Genomic DNA, 20,468 nt, shown 5'->3' with positions numbered 1-20,468 from the left:
GCACAAGAGGCAAAATGGGAAAGGAAGGCTTTAATCATATTGCATGTAGCCTTGTGCCCTAGGTTAAGGTATTAGGATTTTATTCTGCAGACAATGGGGAATCATAGATGGGCACAGGAGTGACCAGAGCAGAATAATTAGGTTTCCTTATGCCTCACAAAACGGAAAGTGAGGGCAGGGGAACACAAGAATTTGGGCTTTTTGCCATGATCTTCATGCATAAAATAATACTACCTACTTCATACGACTTTTTCTGAAAATGAAAATAAATAATGCATGTAGAAATGCTAGACCTCTTTATAAATGTCATTATGTTTTTTTTTTTTCGTAATGTTTGTTCAAGGGGTGGTTCAGCTTTTTAGGCACTTCTGGAAGACTCCAAGTGAACCCTCTGAGGAACCATTCTCTAAAAGTGGCGCTGAGACTGCATACAAAGTTTTCAAGCTACTAGGAAATTATAGACCTGATCCAGGAAGCAAGAGAAGCCGTGGACTGGAGCAGCTGGAAGTTTCCCAGGTGACAAACTGCGGTAGGGCACAGGAAAGGTGGGAGGTGCTGCTGCTGATGGGAGATCCCCCACTAGGAACAGCTGCCAACCCAGTGCCTCACTCCTGTGAGGACAAGCAGTTGGAAACCAGCATGGGGAGCAGTGTGGACCATCTAGAAGAGGGAATCTGATCATTGAAGGACCTGTGCTGTCTCCCCAGCCTGATTATTGTGAAGGGAGAGGGGGTTGTACTAAGTATCTGCTCTTTACTAAGAGGGCAACTAGAAGTAAGCATTTTGATGTAAATGATAATATAAATATGATGATGATGATGATGATGATGATGATGACTGAAGAGAGTAAAAGACAAAATTCTAGGCCCAAAAAAGTCTGTTTAGGAAATTGTACCTGGGAAAAAGACTGCCTGTGAGAACAGCTCCTTTGACCCACAGAGTTGAGAGTTCAGTAGGTGATTGTGAGAATGAACTTGGGACTTGGGTCATCTGAGAAAGGGCCACTGAAGGGATTGTTTTTATATACTTCTCTTTGGATCCACTGATTGGAAAAAGGAATAGTGGAATGTTCAGGGTGGAAGTCGTTCTAGAAGCCCTGGTGGACTGGGTCAAGCCCTGGGGGACTGGATCAAGCCCTGGACTTAAGAGAAAGACTTGAAGGATTTCTGTAACCTTGATTTGTTTCCTTTTGGCGTTAAGAACTGCATGCAAATTTAGAGAAGCCAACTCTCAGGAACAGGAGATCAATTTGCTCCTCCCCCATTCCCTAGCACAGGAGTGCATTCTACAGACACCTGGTGAATTAGCCAGAACCCCCTAAACTGCGTTCCTTGTGACTCAGCTCTGGACTGTAAGTCTCCCTGGTGTAACATCAAGCAGGTGAGGTAGGAAGGCACTGGAGTACAAGTAAAGTATTCTGAGTTCTATTCCCAGCGCTTCTAAGAATAAACTGACATAAATGATGTCTACAACCAACCGGTTTTCCAGATGGTACTCGGGGATTTTCTCCTAGCATCTTGGCAATGAGCATGACTCATCATCTAGTCTAACAGGTCTTCAAGTAAAACCTGAACATACAGTTATGACCAAAACTCTTTTACACAATTTTTCAAAGAGTTAAGTTCAAACACACTGTCTAGGAGAAAATGTTGTATATGGGTGTCACAGGCAAGAATTCCCTCTGCTACTCATCGAAAGAAGATGAAAATGGAGCTGCTTCAAAATTACCCCCGTTAGAGAATGTCCCAAACCCACACGGGCTCACATGATTACTTCTTTCAGTCAAATTGAACTTCTTTGCAAATACAACTGAGAAAACTGCCCTTTAATTTGCATCTAGTTTAAATTATTTAATGAATCCCCTTTCTCAGTTAATTGGACATTAGGTTTAAGAATAACTCAAAGTGCTCCACGTGCCACATAATAGCTAAACTGCGTCTGTGGTGAGCGGCAAAGCCAGACGACGTTCTCGAAGAGGCAGATCAGTGGTCTGGTCTCAACCTCAGGCCTGGGAAAACCATTAACCAAACAACTGGAGTTTTATTTTTAATTTGATACACTGTGTTTAATGCAAAATATATGGGCATTTTGAGAGGCAGTTTGCTCAATTGTGGGGAATGGCTGTAATCCCAGTGGGTTCATCTTGCAGGCTTGGGAGGCTGCTGCTATTTCCTGGTGGGTGTCTAAGGGAGTAGGCAGGAGAATGCAGAGAATCCGGGCAACTGAAGCCTTATGAAGCAGCCCTTTGATTAGATTAGAACAGGCTTCTTTATCCCTGAGGGAGGCTGTGAGTTGGCTGTGGGTGAAGCGCCAATCAGTCCTTTCCTGTTTTGTGACTCCTGGGTCACCGCAGGAATCCAGGAGCCATGATGAAAAAGACGCCTGGCTAGAGGTGGCAAACTTATGGAAGTACCTCACTCCCACCCTCACCAGGAAGCGGGAGGGGCACAGGTGTTCTGGGGGAACTCCACCTCTTGATGCTTGCCTGGTCACCTCCCACGTCCTCCTTCTTCATCTTCAGATAAGGTCTCTGACTTGGATAAACTCACTTTTGGTAGGTGTGATTCCCATCCAGATAATTAAGGTACAAAATAAAAATTATGATGCTTAATGTAATGTAGAAAATTTAGTGGGCACATAAAGGACAGTGTGACTAAATATTTGGGAACCTCAACTTAACTCATAGCAAACATACATTGCATGCTTGCACTATGCCATGCTCTGTGCTAGGTCTCAGTGAGGCACAAGACAGGAGCAGTTTTGCCTGCATGGAGTTTGAAGGATTTTGAGAGATGAGGGGTCCAATTGGGTGAAGAAGAAAGAAAAAGAGAAAAGGGGAGGAAATGAGCAAAGACACATAAACCTGGAAAAGCATGGAGTGCTAAGATAATCACAAGAATGTGTGTGTGGCAGGGGTAATTGATAGATATTAGTGAGGAAGTTTCAAGAAACACGGCAAGAAAAATTGGGATGTTTGAAGCCATCTTTGAAGGCCTTTGCATACCATGCCATTGAGTTTGGTTTATATCCTATAGGAACTGGAAGTCAAAGAAAGATTTCAATGGGGGAAACGTGAGCATGTCCACATTCTAGAACAATTCCTCCAGCAGTCCGAGAGAAAGGAAGAAGGATCTAACATAAGACTGCTGTGGTCCGTGGAGGAGACCACGTGGGCAGACGGCACTTCTCCACGTGAATTGCCCCGAAGAGGCCAAGAAGGACAAGGGCTGAAGCCAGGTCACTGGATGTGGCAGTTAGGGGATCAGTGAGGACCTTCCAGAACGGTGCTCTGGGCACAACTGGATGGCCCTGGTTTAAAGAGTAATTTGTAAGAAGGCAAAGTGGAGGCTCTAACTGTCCAGAGCCCAGTCACTTTTTAGTGTTCAGTCCAGTGAGTGTGGACGAGAACCCAAGGATAAAGGCATCCTGATGGGCTCCAGCGACTGCAGTGGTCCCTGAGAGTTGTGTTTTGGTGTGCAGCTGCATTGGCAGGAAGTTTGTCCTTTGACTGTGGAGACCCAGGCTCACTCCCAGGCTGCCTTTATTCAGCTCAGCATGGGTGGCCGGCTCTCTTGAATTTGCAGGGAGTATCCTGATTTTAGGGTTTTCAGAATGCCATTTGCAAATCATTCCAGTGTCCTCCATTACATTTCTCATCTTCTGAGGACAAAGCCGGGTACACCCTCCCTTGAGTTCTAATGGGGCAGGGAGGAGTCCTGAAGTGCTGCACCAAATCCCTGATAATCCATTGGAAAGTCTGTAAAGGTGGAGTTACACCCCTGAGACCTTATCCTGTGATCCCCACCCAATGATAGGGCCAGCCTGTTATTCTGACATTGTGACCCAGCTAGCTCTTTGCCATAATCAATGTTTCCATTCTTTTCCAAAAAAAACAGGTTGACTGTCCCTTGCAAACAGGGAAATGAAAGTTTTCCATCCCTAGGTGCAGTGCATATATTTTTGAAAACAAAGAATTTAGCAAAGGCATTTAATCTAATCTCTGGTTACTTTGTAATTTGTCTGGGGCATTAGAGTTTAGAAGGCAATTTTTTTTTTTTCTTCTAGATTCAGTTAAATTCTCCCCCTCCCTGCCCCTTCCCCCTTCTGGCTTTGTTCAGAATTATCAAGCAGAATGGCTGAGGAGAATAGGACCTTATTGTATCACATTTCGAGAATGAGCCATGAGGAAACAGGAGCCAAGCCTGGAAATGAGAATGTCCTTGTAAATGACCAGCAGAAAACAGGAGTTAAAATACACAACTGTGGTTGTGCCAGAAAATTGTCTGCCCTCTTTGAACGAACTAGGGGTGCAGGTTTGCATTTATACCAGGTTTTAAAAACAATACATGCCATTCTCCCTGCTCAAATGAAATTTCATTACTGCTTTGAAGATAATCCTACCTTTTTGTATCTAGAGAAATGAACAGCTTAATATCCCTGAAAATCCTAGATATTGTACCTGTTTTGTATAAACAGTGTTTGTTTAGGCTGGGTGATTAGTAATTTTATTTTGGAAAGAAATGACTGATTAAGAGTTTATGCAGATGTCATGTTCAAAGCTAGCTTCTTGTTCACCGGGGGTGTCAGAAACAGCCAAGCTGTTTATGTGTCCACTGGGCTAAATTAGTACCATTATCACTTCAGTAAGCCTAGATATTACTGTGTTCTCTGCTAAAGAAACCAATTATAGTATCTGCTAGACGGTATATTAAATGACACCATTTAATTAAAGCCTAATCTCTCTCCAAATGAACAATATTTTAAATTATTGTACATTATTTCATTCAATTACTGCAAACCTCTGTCCATTTTTAAGTGCAGAAAAAATTCATTTGGCACCCTGACTGCCGGGAAGAATAATTGCTGTTCTGTACTGTGTTTGGTGCTCAGTGCCCAGTAACAGTCAATCCAGGACACACATCAGTTCGGGAGCTCTTTTAGTTTTAAAATATTTCGGGTTTGTTTCTCAAGCCTCTAGGCAGCAGAGAGCACTATTCTATGATTGCCAGTGGTTCCCTCCAAGGACTGGGGGATAATGGAGACCTCGAAAAAGAATATGTTTAGAGGAATAAAGCCATTAAAGAAATACAATTCCCACGCTGGGAGCAGAGCTATGTAACTGACAGGATAGCAATTCATTTTGAATGAATATCTCATAAGGGAATGCAAGAATTAAAATGGACTCGACAGTGAACTCAAGAGATAACCTCTAATAGAAAGAAAAACTCACTTGTTAGAAGGAGAGATGGGTTGAAAAGAGCTGGAGGAGAACCGAACATGAATGGACTTTCATTCCTTATAGTCATCAACTATAGACAAATGTTGGCACACATTTGGGTAGCAGAGAGCAAGAGCCACTTGCCAAGTTTCACCCATATGCTGCTTCGGTAGCTGTATAATGTCAAGGAATATGGTGCGTGGACATTGTGTTTAGCAGCCTCTTGGGCCATCACTAAGATCCCCGGGAAGGAAATGGCAGCAATGCTTCCCAGATACTGCAGAAACCCAGACTGTGGGTTGGAAGGTTGGAGCTCAACCCGAGAACCTAGCACAAGGCCTTGCTCACAGTAAATCCTCTGCAAATTTGTTTTAATTCCCTGAAGTCATAATCCTAATGTGTGAAATTAATGGTCCAAACCCAAGCTGATCTACGTCTTTGGCCACTCCTTGGTGGTTGTGATCTGAGTCCAGATTGTGACCTGAGGATTGGAGGTGGTCAGCCGTTGTGATAAAGATGACCAGAGTGCAGTGGAGGTTTTCCCCATGCATGGATCACCTTGGTCTGTTTTGTTCCCTTGTTGTTACCTTTTTTTTTAAAGACTATTTTTTTCAGAGCACTTTTGGGTTCACTGTAAAAGAGAGGGAGGTATAGGGAATTTCCCATATACTGCCTGCCCCTACATATTCATAGCCTCCACTACTGTTAATATCCCTCACTCGTGGTGTATTTGTTACAACTGATGAACCTACATTAACATATCGTTATCAACCAAAGTCCATGGTTTACTTTAGGGTTCACTCTTGGTGTTTATTCTGTGTTTGGACAAATGTAGAATGACACGTATCCACCATTATAGTATCATAAAGAGTATTTTCACTGCCCTGAAAATCCTCTGTGCTCTGCCTCATCATCTCTTCCCACCCCCAGCCTCTGATAATGCTGATCTTTTACTGTCTCCACAGTTTAGCCTTTTCCAGAATGTCATGTATGTCGTTGGATTCATACAGTGTGTAGCCTTTTCAGATTGGCTTCTTTCACTTAGTAATATTTTAAGATTCCTTCATATCTTTCCACGGCTTGATAGCTCATTTGTTTTTAGTGCCGAATAATATTCCATTATCTGGATGTACCACAGTTTACCCATTCTGGTGCTCTTTTTTTTAAGACAACTCAGTTTTATGTAATTGTCAGCTATCTACATCTAGGGAATATATGTAATATCCAAGGGCTTTGGATTTGTTACTGTGACTGTAAATTAGTCCAATACAACATAGAGGTTAAAGGTGTGAATTTTAGAGTCAGTCCCTCACTTATTCACTGATTTAGCAAATGCTGACTGATTCCTGATAATAATCAAGATAGAAAAGAGAACTGGCCTGTGAAAACTCTAATAATTCAAATTTCCAGCCCACCATTGCTAACTGTATAGCGTTAAGTATGTTCGTTAACTTTCCTCGCCTGGAATGTGAGTTAATAATACATCCCTCATGGGATTTCTGTGAAAATTAAGAGAGTAATTTCAGTATCTACCATATAATAAATACTCAGTAAATAGTGAATGTATAACAATGTTGCTGTACTTAAGTAGGTGGCACCTATCTTCTAAGGATTATAATTTGGCTCAGAAGCTGGAGATACATAAATATAGCAATAATGATTTATTAAAAGCAATACTTATGAACCAGCAAGAGTTAATGCCAGCTTGTGTGGGACAGTACAGTACACTTCAGCCTCTAAACACACACACATATATATTAAATATGATTTTTTTAAATGCATGCATGCTTCCTGTTGAGGATGCTTCAAAACTGGAAATGGCAGTAGGAGTGCTCTCTGCACTGGCAGAGTCTCCAGGATCAGGCTTGGAATTATTAAATGTCATCATCAGGTTGAGTTACTCATACAAAGCCAGTTCTTTGCCATCTGCCATTTGGAGAGGTGTCCTTAGGCCCTGCTTGGATGCCAGCCCATTGCTATGCAGCAGGGGAAATGTTTCTGTCCAAATAACTTATCTCTTGGTTTCAAATTCTAATGTGAGAAAGAACTGTCACATAGATGCTCTGTCTTAATGATAAAGGGGACAATGGGCATTCATTGTCCTTCTTATTGGCAGAAACACTGGATAGGACATGCATTTTGAGAATTTTAAGATAGAGAGCAGGAGAGTGAAATACTTAGAAAACTTAAACTTGGTTCAAAGATAAATTCAGTAGAAGTTTGGCAAGAAAGTCTTTTTCAAATTTTTCCACCGGGAGGCAGACGTAGTAGGCAATGGGGAGTGTGTGTGTGTGTGTGGGGGGAAATTATCAAACAATGTTAAGATAATATGCGAAGTGTGTTTTGCACAAGTCATATTTACTGTGGTCTAGCTGAAAAAAAAATGGGTGTTAACATGTAGAGCCTTGGGCATGCTCTATGGAGAGAGTGAAGCACACTTGGGGCCAGGTAGCAAATGGTACAAAACTGTTTCCAGGCAGTGGTGTAACTCAGAATGACTGATCAGGAACTGCACCTCCTTACAGCATGTACAAGAGAAGAGAGCCAACTGTAGACTCTGCATCACAGTCAATGCCACTTTTACTATTACTTAACTCCAATGTATGAATGAGGAGACTGAGGCGGAGGTCACTCAGCCAGCAAATGGAGGAGCCAAAAGGTGTGGGTCTCTTCTCTGATGCTCTATTGTTTTGACAGGTAAGTGACATTAAATCTCATCTCATCTGCTCCTACATCTAAGAAGTTGACTCCCTAATTACTATCTTCACTCCCCTGACCCTGAACCAAACTTCCAGCTGCTTTTTGAAGATTTCCACCTGCATGTCTCTCGAGCATCACGAATGTAGCAAGTCTAGAACACTTTATTTCCTGCTCCACTCTCCATCCTGCCCTGACCTCCCAGTCAGTGTTCCTTCCTCCCACCTTCTTATTTCTAATGGCATCATTCCCTAGTCTTCCAGCCTCAAATCTTCATGGACAATTTTCTTACTTAACTCATTTTCTCTACCTTCTACAACCCGTTCATTTCTATATGCATTGTCTTTTCATTTCCATTAATACCTCAGATCTAGGGTTTGTAACCTCATTCTATACAAACACTATTGCAGTAGACTCTAAACTAGCCCCTGCCTTCCCATCTTTTCCTGGTCTGACCCATCCATATGTATTGCTGAGTAATTCTTCCTAAATCACTGCTTTAACTCTATCACTGTCCTGGTTAAAAACCTTCAATGGCCCCCTGTGTATTTTTTTTTTCTTAACCATTCTTTTTTGGGGAGGGAGATAATTAGGTTTTTTTTTTTTTTTTAATTTATTGTAGGTACTGAGGATTGAACCCAGGACCTTGTGCATGCTAGGCACATGCTCTACCTCTGAGCTGTACCCTCCCCACTCCCTAGGGCCCCTAGATCTAAGTGTAGGCACTTATATTTACCCTTTTTGAATTTCATCCTGTTAGATTTGACCATCATTTTAGTATACCTGGAGCTGTTCATAGTATTCATCTCTCCCTTTAAGAACTTGTACTGCTTATGGTCCTGCCTAACCAGGATAGTTCTGTTTTTATACCCAGATGGATTATAAACTCCTTGCGGATAAAGATCTGGTCTCAGAGTTGTCTTATTTTTCCCACAGAATTCAGATTGACAGTTTCACGCAACTTACCGACCCGTTAGTTACTCAGTTAGGGGATGTGGGTTTGACAGCAAGGAAATGTGGCAAAGGGATGAGGTGAAATTCAGAGGTTTTCATAAAACCCAGAAGGCAAGAAGGAGTCAGCAGAGTAAACATATTAGAGGTTGGAGTAGGCTAGACTCACAGTGGGCATTGGTTGTTTTTGCCACATGATAACCATCCTTCCTGCACTGCTCCCAATATATTTTCAAAGTGGACCTGTGGTCCAAGACAATGCATGAGCATATTTCCTGTCCTGTTACAGTGATTGGCTCAGATATGAGCCTGTCTCACCCTTATTTGGGCCAGTAAGAGTCAGCCTTAAGACTAAATACCTCTTGGGGGGAACCTTTTCTCCTGTGGTCTAAGATAGGAGGTAGATGGAGAGCTGTTGGCAGCCTTCTTGCCACCAGGAAGGCAGGCCTGTCTAAGATGGAAGCAGCAGAGAGAGGGTGGAGCTGAAGGGTGCAGAGAAACATGGGACTGATGGTATCACTTGGCCCCTAGATTCAGCCACAATTAAGGTAATCTATATGGGAATATTATTCCCACTTCTTAAGTCAATATCCCCCATTTTCTTCTTAAGCCAGCTCGTTTGGATATTCCATTGCTTGTAAAGGGAAGAGATTTAAGGAACCCAGTATTAAGTCCACTGATTTTTTTAAAAAAGAAGAAAAAACAAAACAACAACAACAACAACAAAAAACCTGACTAAGCTGTTTGGATTTCCAGTCTCCACACTTTGACATTTCAGGTGTTTGGGTTTGAATTCAAGATTCCTCGGCTAAAACCCTTTCCCTCCCCCACCAAACACTCATTTATTTCAACCCCTTTATTTACCAGATAAGGAAACTCAGACCCAGAAACATTAAATGACTTTCTCAAGATCATACAGCTAGATAGTTGCAGAGCTAGGGCTGAAACCAAGCTCTCAAAATCCCTAGTCCCATGCTATTTCTTCTTAAAAACATAAACAAAAGGTAAGACAGACAAAACTGACAATGATGGCCAGTGCTTTATTGTGTACCCTGTTCACTGTGCTAAGAGCTTCTCGTGTGTTTTCATATTTAAATCTCCTCAAGGCCATATGAAGTGGGTACTGTCACCATGTCCCTGTTAAAGGATTCGAGAACTGGAGAGGTGAAGTCAGCCTTTAGTTACATAACTGGTAAGGGACAGAGGTACGATTCTTCCCTAAGGCAACTTGATCAAGAACTTTTGAAGCATATTTGAGAAGAGAGAGTGGGAGTAAGCGAAAAGCAGTTGCCCTGTCCCATATCCCCCAGCCAACCTGAATCCACCTGCAGTTGCTGGGGAAGGCAGTTTCCAGCACCCCAGTAGCTCCCCTCCTCAAGCACCTGCAGCTCACTTCTCTACTGGAGGAGTTTCTCCTGCTCGTTGCCCACCCTCCACGAGTACACTAGCGTCAACAGGAAGTCAAGAGGAGCTCATGCCCTGGGCAGCCCTCCTCCCCAGTGGGGAATGGGAGTTGGTGGATATTGCCCAGTGGGGTGTGTTCCACATGGTGTTGTCGAGAGTCCCCGAGTCCCTCAGGTGCCCATGGTAGTAATCTCATTGTTGCACCAGTTATTAGCTTTCTCCCTCCCTTATCTCATGTTCCCACTACTTCAAGTCCACTCCCAAGGACCACCACCTAAATAAACTGCTAGTATTCAAGTCTTTATCTCAGAACATCTTTTGAATCCAAACTAAGACACTAGTTTTAGTGGGACATATTTAGATCACCTTTAGCCCTTGAACACTCCATTAAGAAAGGGAGCACTATAGGAATTCTGCCTTGACTCTCCTAGAGGGAAGAGGACAGAAATGTGAAAAGAGATGTTTATAAAGATGAATGTTTTCAGTGGTAAGATCTGCAAATGAAGTTAGAAAAGAAGTCTTTAAAATGTCATTTGCAATCCCTTGAAAGCAGCACCTGTTGGCACTTAGACCTGTCTCCAGAGGGTAGATGGGTGTACCCTCTGGAGGAAGGGAGGAGGGCTCAGAAAACGCAGAAGGACGATTCCCTCTTTGTCTTGCAGTGTGATTCAGTCCTTCCCTCATTGTGTGCATTCACCTCGTTCAGAGATAAGATGCCGCTCCTTGTTTTACAGTATTTCGCAGGGCTCTGACTATGGAAGGTAACACAGCACGTTTCTGTATTCTCAAGGAGCTGACTCTCTGCAGCTTAATCCTTAAGCATTGCTTCAAATAAGTTTCCCCAAAGAACTGGTTTAATCAATTTGTATATTCGTAGGCCAGGTATAAGATTTCGGTAACTTCCTAGATGCTTTAAAGGCATAATCCCCACTATTTGGGGATTTAGGCATCCCATTTTATTTATTTTGATTTTATCAAATGCCTCTTCTAACTAAAAGTGATGGATGGCATACATCTGTTTCTTAAAAAAAAAATAAATACATTGAGGTTAATTTGCTCAGACATTTTTGGAGAAAATGTTCTACATCTCTTGAGATATTTTGAGATATTAGATATCCCTCTGTGTGTCTCAATTAGGATTGAGGATGGATACATCTCTTTTGTAGAGATATTGGGAGGACTAAATGAGATGCAGTACTTAGCACAATGCCTTGCATGTGATGAGTGCTCAATAATGTGACGGTGATGATGATGGTGATAACGAATCAACAGTGTTTTCATGTAAAGCAAAAAATCTCTTCTCTGAATTCCTAAAATAATTATTTAATGTCAATTATGGAAAATTACCAACGAGGAAATCATTGGTCTCTGGCATTTTCTATTTTGTTTCCTATCACGTTCTTGTTGTGGTTGAATTTTATTAAACTTGATTTCAGTTTCTCTCAAAACCTTGGTTGCTGGAAATTTACCCAGTGGCAGAACATGATAGTAGCAACTGCTATAAAAATATCCCTACAGACTATCAGGCAGCAAGATCTCTTAATAAATCTTGGGTCTGGTCTGAAGTTTAATGACTTTGAAAGCAGCCATAGTTGGCCAGTCAACCAAAGACATATCAACTTTATTAATAAGATTTTGTGAGTCCTTATCTATTTATGCATCAGTGGGCATCCTAGCAACCGAACCCTTCTCTGTGCTGCCCGTGAACATTTTCAGTTTCTGGTTTCTGCGATACTTTCTGAGTACAGATGGATTTGTGTCCTCAACTATAGGTGAGCTAAGTGGTTTTCATCACTTAGGTCTGAAATGCATGTCCTTATGAAAAAGATAACTTATTAAATATACTTGACTTTAGACACCTTATGTATTTTCTTGGGAGAAACTGTAAAGTCATTAACACAGCTTGACCCTAAATTCACCAAATCTGTAGGATGAATCCCAGCAACCCAGGTATCTGTGTGCTCTGCATACTTGTGAAAACTACCTCTGATTTAGGACAGGAGGAGTGGGGAAGGTGCAGGAGCCAGGGTACTTCCAATAGGGATGTACGCAAAGCCATTCCCTTAGCCTGACACAGTTTTACCCCTTCCCACACACGCCCATCAGCCTGTGAACCCCCTTCACTCAGCTCAAGTGCTCTAACTAGAGACCCAGCAGTAGATAAATATAGACCTCTGAGTTGTTTCCAAAATCTCAGTTATTTACCTGGATCAAGGAGACTAATTTGGTATTGGGGGAAATAATCTTCTCAGCAGGCTCATGGAGCTACAAACCAAGAAAGTGCTAGAGACTGGTTAAAACCATGGACTTCAAGTCACTCAGACACAAGTTACAGTCCTGTTAGGACCCTTCCTACTTTACAGCACTGGCAAGCTACTGAGTCACTGTGATCCTCAATTCCTCTATTTCTAAAATCTAGTTAAGGATGACATGGATGACGGTGATGGTAATTACCCTTTGTTAAGCACTCACAATGTCCTGGGAACTGCACCAAGTGCTTCATGTACATCCTTTCAATCATCTTCACAACTCTTTGAGACATACACCATCACAACAGAGTGCTTGTAAGTAATAGTTACTATAATGTCCACTACAAATGCCACCACCCCTGTCAGTCCAGAAAAAATCTCTTTCATTCCCAGGCTAGGATATGACAAATATTCTCACCTGCTTTGTTGAGGCACCAAAGCCTTTACCTATTTGTTCTAATGCTAAAGATATCCAAGATGCACTAGTGTATGGATATTTTGCTCCATCATTTATTTTTCTGAGAGTTGTGTAATTTTGCCTTACATTATTTAGGGATGTTGACCTGCTTGACTCCACGTTTACTTAATGAAAGACCCAGATCAAGAATTTTTTTCTATCGAATCAGGCTGCTTTAAAACTGAAAAAAAAAATTTAAAGACATAAACAAAAATAAAAGCATCAGTGACAAAAATCATCTTCCCGATAATCCTGTAAAAGTCCCTCTGACTTGGGTATGGAATTTTCTTTGACATTGGTGGGAGATGATGTGATTCAAGCTGTTCTTTATGCAGCAATCCTTTGTGACACTAGCTCTATTTTACCAGCAATCTGTTCTATTAATGCTGGTGCCTGAGGAGCAGCAGCCCTGTTCAAGGCAGTCAACCCCAGGAAGGTAAAGTTTCTACTGCTGAAGACAATATCATATCCATTTCTACCTTTGACTGTAATTTATTAGTAGTGTTTGGGTGGTAGTTTAACCCATAATGCATTGCTTTCCAAATTACAGTATGCTAAACATCTAATCAGCTGTCTCACACGATTAAACAGGCTGAAGAAGCCCTGGAGTGCTCGTTACTGCCACAGAGAAGCATTTTATCACAGGGAGTGTCACATACTGCACTACACTCTAGACTCCTGAACCCATCCTGAGAAACATCACAGACACAATTACTCATCCTTTCCTAAAGTGGCATATTTATTTTAGTTGAAAATTGTCATTTTCTACAACCCAAAGTTGAGACTTTTTTTTTAATCAGGCACGGTTGCATGTTAAGTATGTGCAGTGCACAACTATCTTAATTTCCATAGAGAGGTGAGCAGAAAAGTAAATTACCTAATGTCACAAACCGAACTGCTTTTGGAATAACCTGACTGCAGTATTGCTTGGCTCACCTGGGAGCTTCGGGGGTGGAGAGCTCGTTTGTTCACTTTGGAGAGATTTAGCTGTGGGCTTCTGTTTGGAGGTGTCCCCCGTGGAGGATTGTGAGTGGGAAGCCCACTCAACAGCCTATTTCAAGGAGACTCTGGAGTCCTCTCCTGTATGCACTGGGACTAGGCAGAACCCAGGGAGTGGATTTGTACCTGGGACTGGCCAGAGTCAGGGAATTGCTCTGCATGACCTTATGAGGTTCCTTCTCATTTAATGAAGTCTCTTCTGAGAGACTGTGACATCACACTCTCTCCAAAGGCCAAGGTTGATAAAGAGAGAGCTGAAGGGAGCCATGACTGTGGTATTTTCAGTCAGATCAGTAGAATGGTGTTGAGAGGATTTGCAAAACCAGTGTGAATCGAGCTGTCTGTTGGGCCTGGGCACAGCCTACAGAGATTTTGATTCAGGAGTTTTGTCACAGGGCCTGGATCTTTTTTGTTGTCAACTTTACTGAGGTATAGTTTACAAACAAAATGGACTCATTTTAAGTACAAAGTTCGTTCAGTTCTGATAAAAGCATACACCCCTGTTACCACCATCAACAATCAAGATCTAGAATATTTCCATCACCCAAAAATGTTTTCTCGTGCCCTTTGCACTCAATGGCCCTACCACCTCCCCCACCGCCCAAACTCCTGGCCCCAGGCATCCATTGATCTGCCATCTGTCACTATAATTAAGGCCTTTTCCAGAATTTCATAAAAATAGAATCATGGGGTGTGTATTATTTTGTATCTGGCTTATTTCTCTGAATGTAATATTTTGTGATTCATCCATTTTGTTGCATATATCATTGGATCATTCCTTTTAATTGCTGTGTAGTATTCCATTGTGTGGCTATCCCTCAGTTTGTTTATCCATCCACTTTTTGATAGATGTTTGGGTTGTTATATACAGAGTTTTAATACTGAGAATAAAATGGCTGTGAACCATCATGCAAAAGTCTTTGAGTGGAATTGCTGGTCATATAACAAGTTTATGTTTAATTTTATGAGAAACTGCCAGATTGTTCTCTGAAATGGCTGTGAAACCATGGGTGATCATTAGTTAAATCCATCTTACCTGCCTTCACTAATCAAGGTCGTTTTAAGACTTGTGTGTCCTCCAAGCAGCATGTAGCCTAAACAATAAGATGTTTGCCGCAGTTGTTTTTAGGAACAGGGAAAAGATTGGAGTCAGCTGTGACTAGTTGGAGCCGAGCTGGTTAAGACTGGATGGGACCACCAACCCTCCAACTGGGCATGTGTGAGTGTCCCCGCGGTGACTTTTGATGCCAGAGGGCCGAAAACTCCACCCTTAGTTGGTGCTAAGTGCCTCGACATTTGAACGTGCAGAGGCCTGTAGCTTAGTTATGCCTGCACAGATTGACAGTTACCACACCTTTCCCAATCACCTTTCCCTGTGCTCCCCTTGCCCCCCACGCCTCAGACCACCCTGCTGCTTTGTCTCATAAGTATCCCCGGCCCTTTGTCTTCAGAGAGGTGGACCTGAGCCTTGTCTCTCATCTCCTCACTGGCTGCCTTGCGAATAAAGCTTCACTTTGCTGCTACACCTCGGGGTCTTAGCATTTGGGCTTGCTGTGCTTGGAACAAAAGAAACCTGGATGGGTAATAGCTCCACTGTTTTAAGATTCGTGCCACCACTGTTTGAGGGTTTCAGTTACTCCGTGTCCTCACCAACACTTCATATTGTCAGTCTTCTTAATTTCAGCCACTCTGGTTGGATATCTGTGTTTTAAAAATCTCCTAGGTGATTCTGATGCACCCCAAAGTTTGAGAACTCCAGCTCTTATAAAATCAAAAGCTTCTCACAGCCTAAAGGCAACTCAAATCCCGAGTCCCAGCCTCAGCTTGGAGCCTGCCACTGCTGTCTCACCCTGTGTTCACCTCTAATAAGCAGGATCCTGGGACTCACTTTTTTCCATATCCAGTCTTCCCACCTCTCTGCCGCTATTGTCTGCTACCTCTCTGGGTACCACTGCCATGTGCTCTCCTCACATCTGTCAGCTACATACCTATAGTGACCTTGGAACTGAATTGTATTAAATGAGTAGATGCTGCAGGGAGGGAGAGTTCACATGTCAGGCAGAGGGACCACAAAGAACAGTGTCTTGGAGGCGGGAAATAGCATGGTCCATTTGGGAAACTAAAGGTTGTTAAGTGTCCCTGGGGTGTGGCACTGAAAGGAGGACTTGGTGAGCGATGGCTAAAGAAGAACCAGACCACACGGGGCCTTTATGCACGACCAAGGGTTTGGATTTTTTTCTAGGAGAGCCTGAAACATGGGGCATGGAACGCTCTCTTCTTTTGTGTTTCAAAAAATTACCTGGTATCAGCACAGAAAATAAGTTGGAGGGGAGGGAAAAGAGACAGGAACACTAGTTAGAAGACCAGTGGTGTAATCCAGAGGTGTGCCTGGGACTTGCCCTGTTCTGATTCACTATCGGAGCCTCATTATTATTTTTAAATAAGAGAATGGAAAAAATTGAATCTTTTTTGTGTCATTCACATCTTGCTCTTTGGTATCCTTTCCCTGTCTCTCCCTGCCCTACTAAAGGTGGTAGAATATACTGGGGGAGGTGGAACACTAGGTCCTTCCCAGATCTGAAGTTCATCCTGCCAAGATAAACTCCTACTTGGCCAAACTCTGGGACAGCTTTATCATTACAATTTATGACTATTTCCACCTGGTCCTCACTCATTCCTGCACTGAACAGTCTTTGAGCATTTATTATGAGCCAAGTGTGAGCCTGATGCCCAGAGAGGAGGAAACACCATGCCTGCCCTCAAGGAGCCTATACTTTCCCCTCATCTTCAAGCCTTAGGCCAGGTGTCTGCAGACATTTTGGTAAAAGGCCAGAGAGTAAATAGTTTTGGCTTTGGGAGCCATGTGGTCTTTTGCAACTATCCAGCTCTGCCACTGTGATGCTAAAGCAGTCACAGACAATAGTAAACAAACAGGCATGACTGTGCACCAATGAAACTTTATTTATGGACACAGAAATTTGAATTTCATGTAATTTTTTTTTTAATGGTAACACTAATTTGTATTTATTGATGACTTTTGAGCTGAAAACATTTACATTTTGGGGGGGGGTAAGGTCATTTTTAATTGAAGTAAAGTCAATGTCCAATGTTGTGTCAATTTCTGGTGTACAGCATAATAGTTCAGTCATACATATACATACATTTGTTTTCATATTTTTTCATTATAGGTTACTACAAGATATTGAATATAGTTCCCTGTGCTAAACGGTAAGTCTTTCTTTACCCATTTTGTATATAGTAGTATGTATCTATTAAACCCAAATTCCCAGTTTATCCCTCCCTCCTCCTTTGGTAACCATAAATTTGTTTTCTGTCTTTGAGTCAATTTACATGTGCCAACAGTGTAGGAGGGTTTATTTTTCTCCACACCCTCTCCAGCATTTATGATTTGTGGACTTTTGAATGATGGCTATTCTGCCTGGTGTGAGGTGACACATTGTAGTTTTGATTTGCATTTCTCTAGTAATTAACACTGTTGCATATCTTTTCATGTGCCTATTGGCCATCTGTATATTTTCATTGGAGAAATGTCTGTTTAGGTCTTCTGCTCATTTTCTGATTGGGTTTTCTTTTTTTTTTTATATTGAGCTGTATGAGCTGTTTGCATATTTAGGAAATTTATCCCATCAGTCGCATTGTTTGTAAATATTTTCTCCCATTCTGTAGGTTGTCTTTTTGTTTTGTTTATGATTTCCTTTGCTGTGCAAAGGCTTTTATGTTATGTAATTTTCATGTGTCATGAAATACTATTTTTCTTTTGATTGTTTCAATCATTTAAAAAAGATAAAGATTATTCTTAGTTTGGGCCACACAAAACCAGGTAAGGGCCCAGATTTGGCCCATGGGCTACAGTTTATCCACCCCTACCTTAGGCTGTCTCCTTATAACATATGGACAAAAGCTCTTTCTCTTAATATTAATTATGGTCACCACCACTTTCTCCTACCTACATCCCCTATTTCATGTCCCTCCTCCACCACGGACACACTCACCCTGTCCTCCATTTCTGCTCTTAGAATAATCTTCCTAGAATGTACACGATGGACTGTGACCTCCCTCTGTTCAACATTCCTTCCAGGTGCCCCAGAGCTGTGCTCTGGTGTAGATCCCAGCCTCTGGGACCTGGCTGCCGGCTCCTCAGGACTCCTCTCTGCTCTCCTCGTCAGCCTCCTCCCCTGCCCATCCCACCTCCAATAATTTGTGTCCCAGTCCCTCCAGACCATTGGCAGCTGCTCTCTCCAGGCTGTGCTCTTTGGCCCATTGCATTTCCTCGACTTTGGATTCTTAATCTCCTTTCTCTCTAGCTAACTCCTGCTTGCTTTAGGGCTCAGCCTGCATTTCACCTCCGTGTCATCTTGAACCACACACTTGCAGGCAGAGTTCCCATGCCTCCTCTGGGTTCCCAGCACTCCACGAGTCCTGGCAAACTTGGAGTACCTTGAGGGTTATGTCTTGTCCTTTTTCAAGCACCCACTACATCGTGGAACACATAGCAGAAGTGGATATTTTATTGAATTCTCAAACATCAAGACTCATTTTTATATGTTATAAAACTGTAGGTGTTGTGTGTACACTCTTTTATTGGTTTCCTTTTCCTAGTTTCATGTGTTATTGCCACTATTAAATTTTAAGTTTGTAAGTGCAGACATAGAATCTATTTCGTAGTAGACTTCCTTCCAGATACATAAAATAACGCTGTGAGGCTCATGGGTTCTCCCCTGGGGCCTCCGGTTGACTTGACTGTGGTGGGCTTTCATTACAGTATCTGTAACCGACTTGTCTAAGAGGAATCACAGAATGTCCCAGGTCCTGATGGGTTCTCACTCTCTTTTTTTTTGACAGATGAGGAAACTGCAGTCTTGGAAAGGTAAAGCAGCTGGCCTGTGGACACAGGTAAATGGCAAAAACAAAACAAGGGCTGGAAATCAGGCCTTGGTATTATGAGCATTTGAATTTTCGATCCAATTTGCAAAGTTAAAGTGCCGAGCTCTGAATGTGGATTTGCAGCTTATGAGAGAGTAGGTGTGGGGTGAGTGGGTGTGTGGGGGCATGCCTGGGAGGCTGGGCAGTGGCAACCTTTAGCGCCTCACTTCTTCTGAATGGGGTGCCTTGTTTGCTGGTCCTCATAGCCCCTTTCTTGCTCCTTCAATGTGTATCAGTCATTCCCTTAAAACAGTGACACTCATTATAGCTGGCAAACAAATGGTCAGGAACTAGGCAACTCCAATTATTGTCTCAGCATGTGAAATCATTTAATCAGAGCTCACAGGACTGAGGGGCAGTATTAAAAAAGAAATAGGCACCCTGTCTGATCCCCAGAATGAACTCTTTTCAGGAGAGAAAAGAGCTTATATTATGTATTGTGGTAGGAAGAAGATACACTGTAGTATTTAAAAGAGAAAAGGGCTACATGATAAGAGCAAGGAGACCAGGATTCCACTTGAACTCCATTCCTGGTTTCTTTTTTCAGTTTAATTTTGAAACAATTATTTAATTATTGCATAACTCAATTTCCCCACAATAAAATGGAACTACTGCTGTTTGTATCTTTAAAGATCTCTTGTGATACTGCCCTGGAACCTGGCGCAGTGCTCTCCGTCTCATCTTGCATTCATCCAAGTGATTGTAGTTCCTGAAAGACCGACGGGACCTCATTGTAAAGTAGCTTCAGCCACAAGATGTGTGCCATGGTGGCGGTTCCACCGTGTACATAGGTACGTCTTTAAATGCTTAGAAGCCAAAAGCACACATTTAAAAAGTAACTTTGTGTTTACTCTCGTCTGCCTTTTTGTTATGGTCTAAGCAGCCTTTTGTTAAATGTGAGGTTATAGGGAATAGAGCATTGTGCTGGGAATATTTTAATGCTTGAAAAATACATTGAAGACTGATCCAGACAGAGATGCTGAAGGTGGCAACAGTCCTTCCTTCGTCTCATTTCCAGCTTCCCTTGAGAAGGTCCCAGAGCTAAGCCACACAGGAGCAGGAGGCGGCAGGGCCAGCCAGCCCTCCCACCATCCCCATCGCTCAGAACCAGTGTGCACATAGCCGCAGACACGCCCTTCCTGCCTCTCCTCAGGTGTTGCTAAGGCATATAACATTATTGGAAAACACTTGCTCTCTTTGTCCTCAAGAACCTTTCATATTCTCTTCTGAGAAAAACAAATCAACATTCTCCTCCTGGCTGACAGAATCTAAAGAAATGAATGTACAATCATGGGAAATAGGATACAACTTCCAAATGACCACCTAGAAGACACTTTTTCTCAAAACGTTTGGAGGCATGGGCTAAAACCTAATCATACGTTAAATAAAATTAATTTAAACACTACCTACATATTTATATATAATTGTTTTGCTTTTTTTGCGTTTTTGTTGTTGTTGTTGTTGTTTCAGTCCTTGTCATCTTTCAGAGTTGTCCTCTTATCTCAGGTAGCTTTGGGTGACGACATACTAGCCATGTGTTGCATAGACA

At 42.3% G+C, this 20,468-nt stretch overlaps 1 long non-coding RNA gene across 1 annotated transcript; it reads left to right on the top strand.

Moving 5' to 3' along the window:
- Positions 1–354: 354 nt before the first annotated feature.
- Positions 355–20,239, top strand: LOC141577807 (uncharacterized). The gene is made up of 5 exons (XR_012507276.1): positions 355–516; positions 7,744–7,915; positions 17,164–17,203; positions 18,839–18,889; positions 19,552–20,239. It is a non-coding gene; the product is annotated as an uncharacterized LOC141577807 (long non-coding RNA).
- Positions 20,240–20,468: the final 229 nt, after the last annotated feature.

Source organism: Camelus bactrianus, chromosome 6, assembly GCF_048773025.1.
Source record: "Camelus bactrianus isolate YW-2024 breed Bactrian camel chromosome 6, ASM4877302v1, whole genome shotgun sequence".
NCBI classification, from domain to species: Eukaryota; Metazoa; Chordata; class Mammalia; order Artiodactyla; family Camelidae; genus Camelus; species Camelus bactrianus.
The sequence above is the reverse complement of the archived record's forward strand: the minus strand, read 5'-3'. Positions and strand labels throughout refer to the sequence as shown.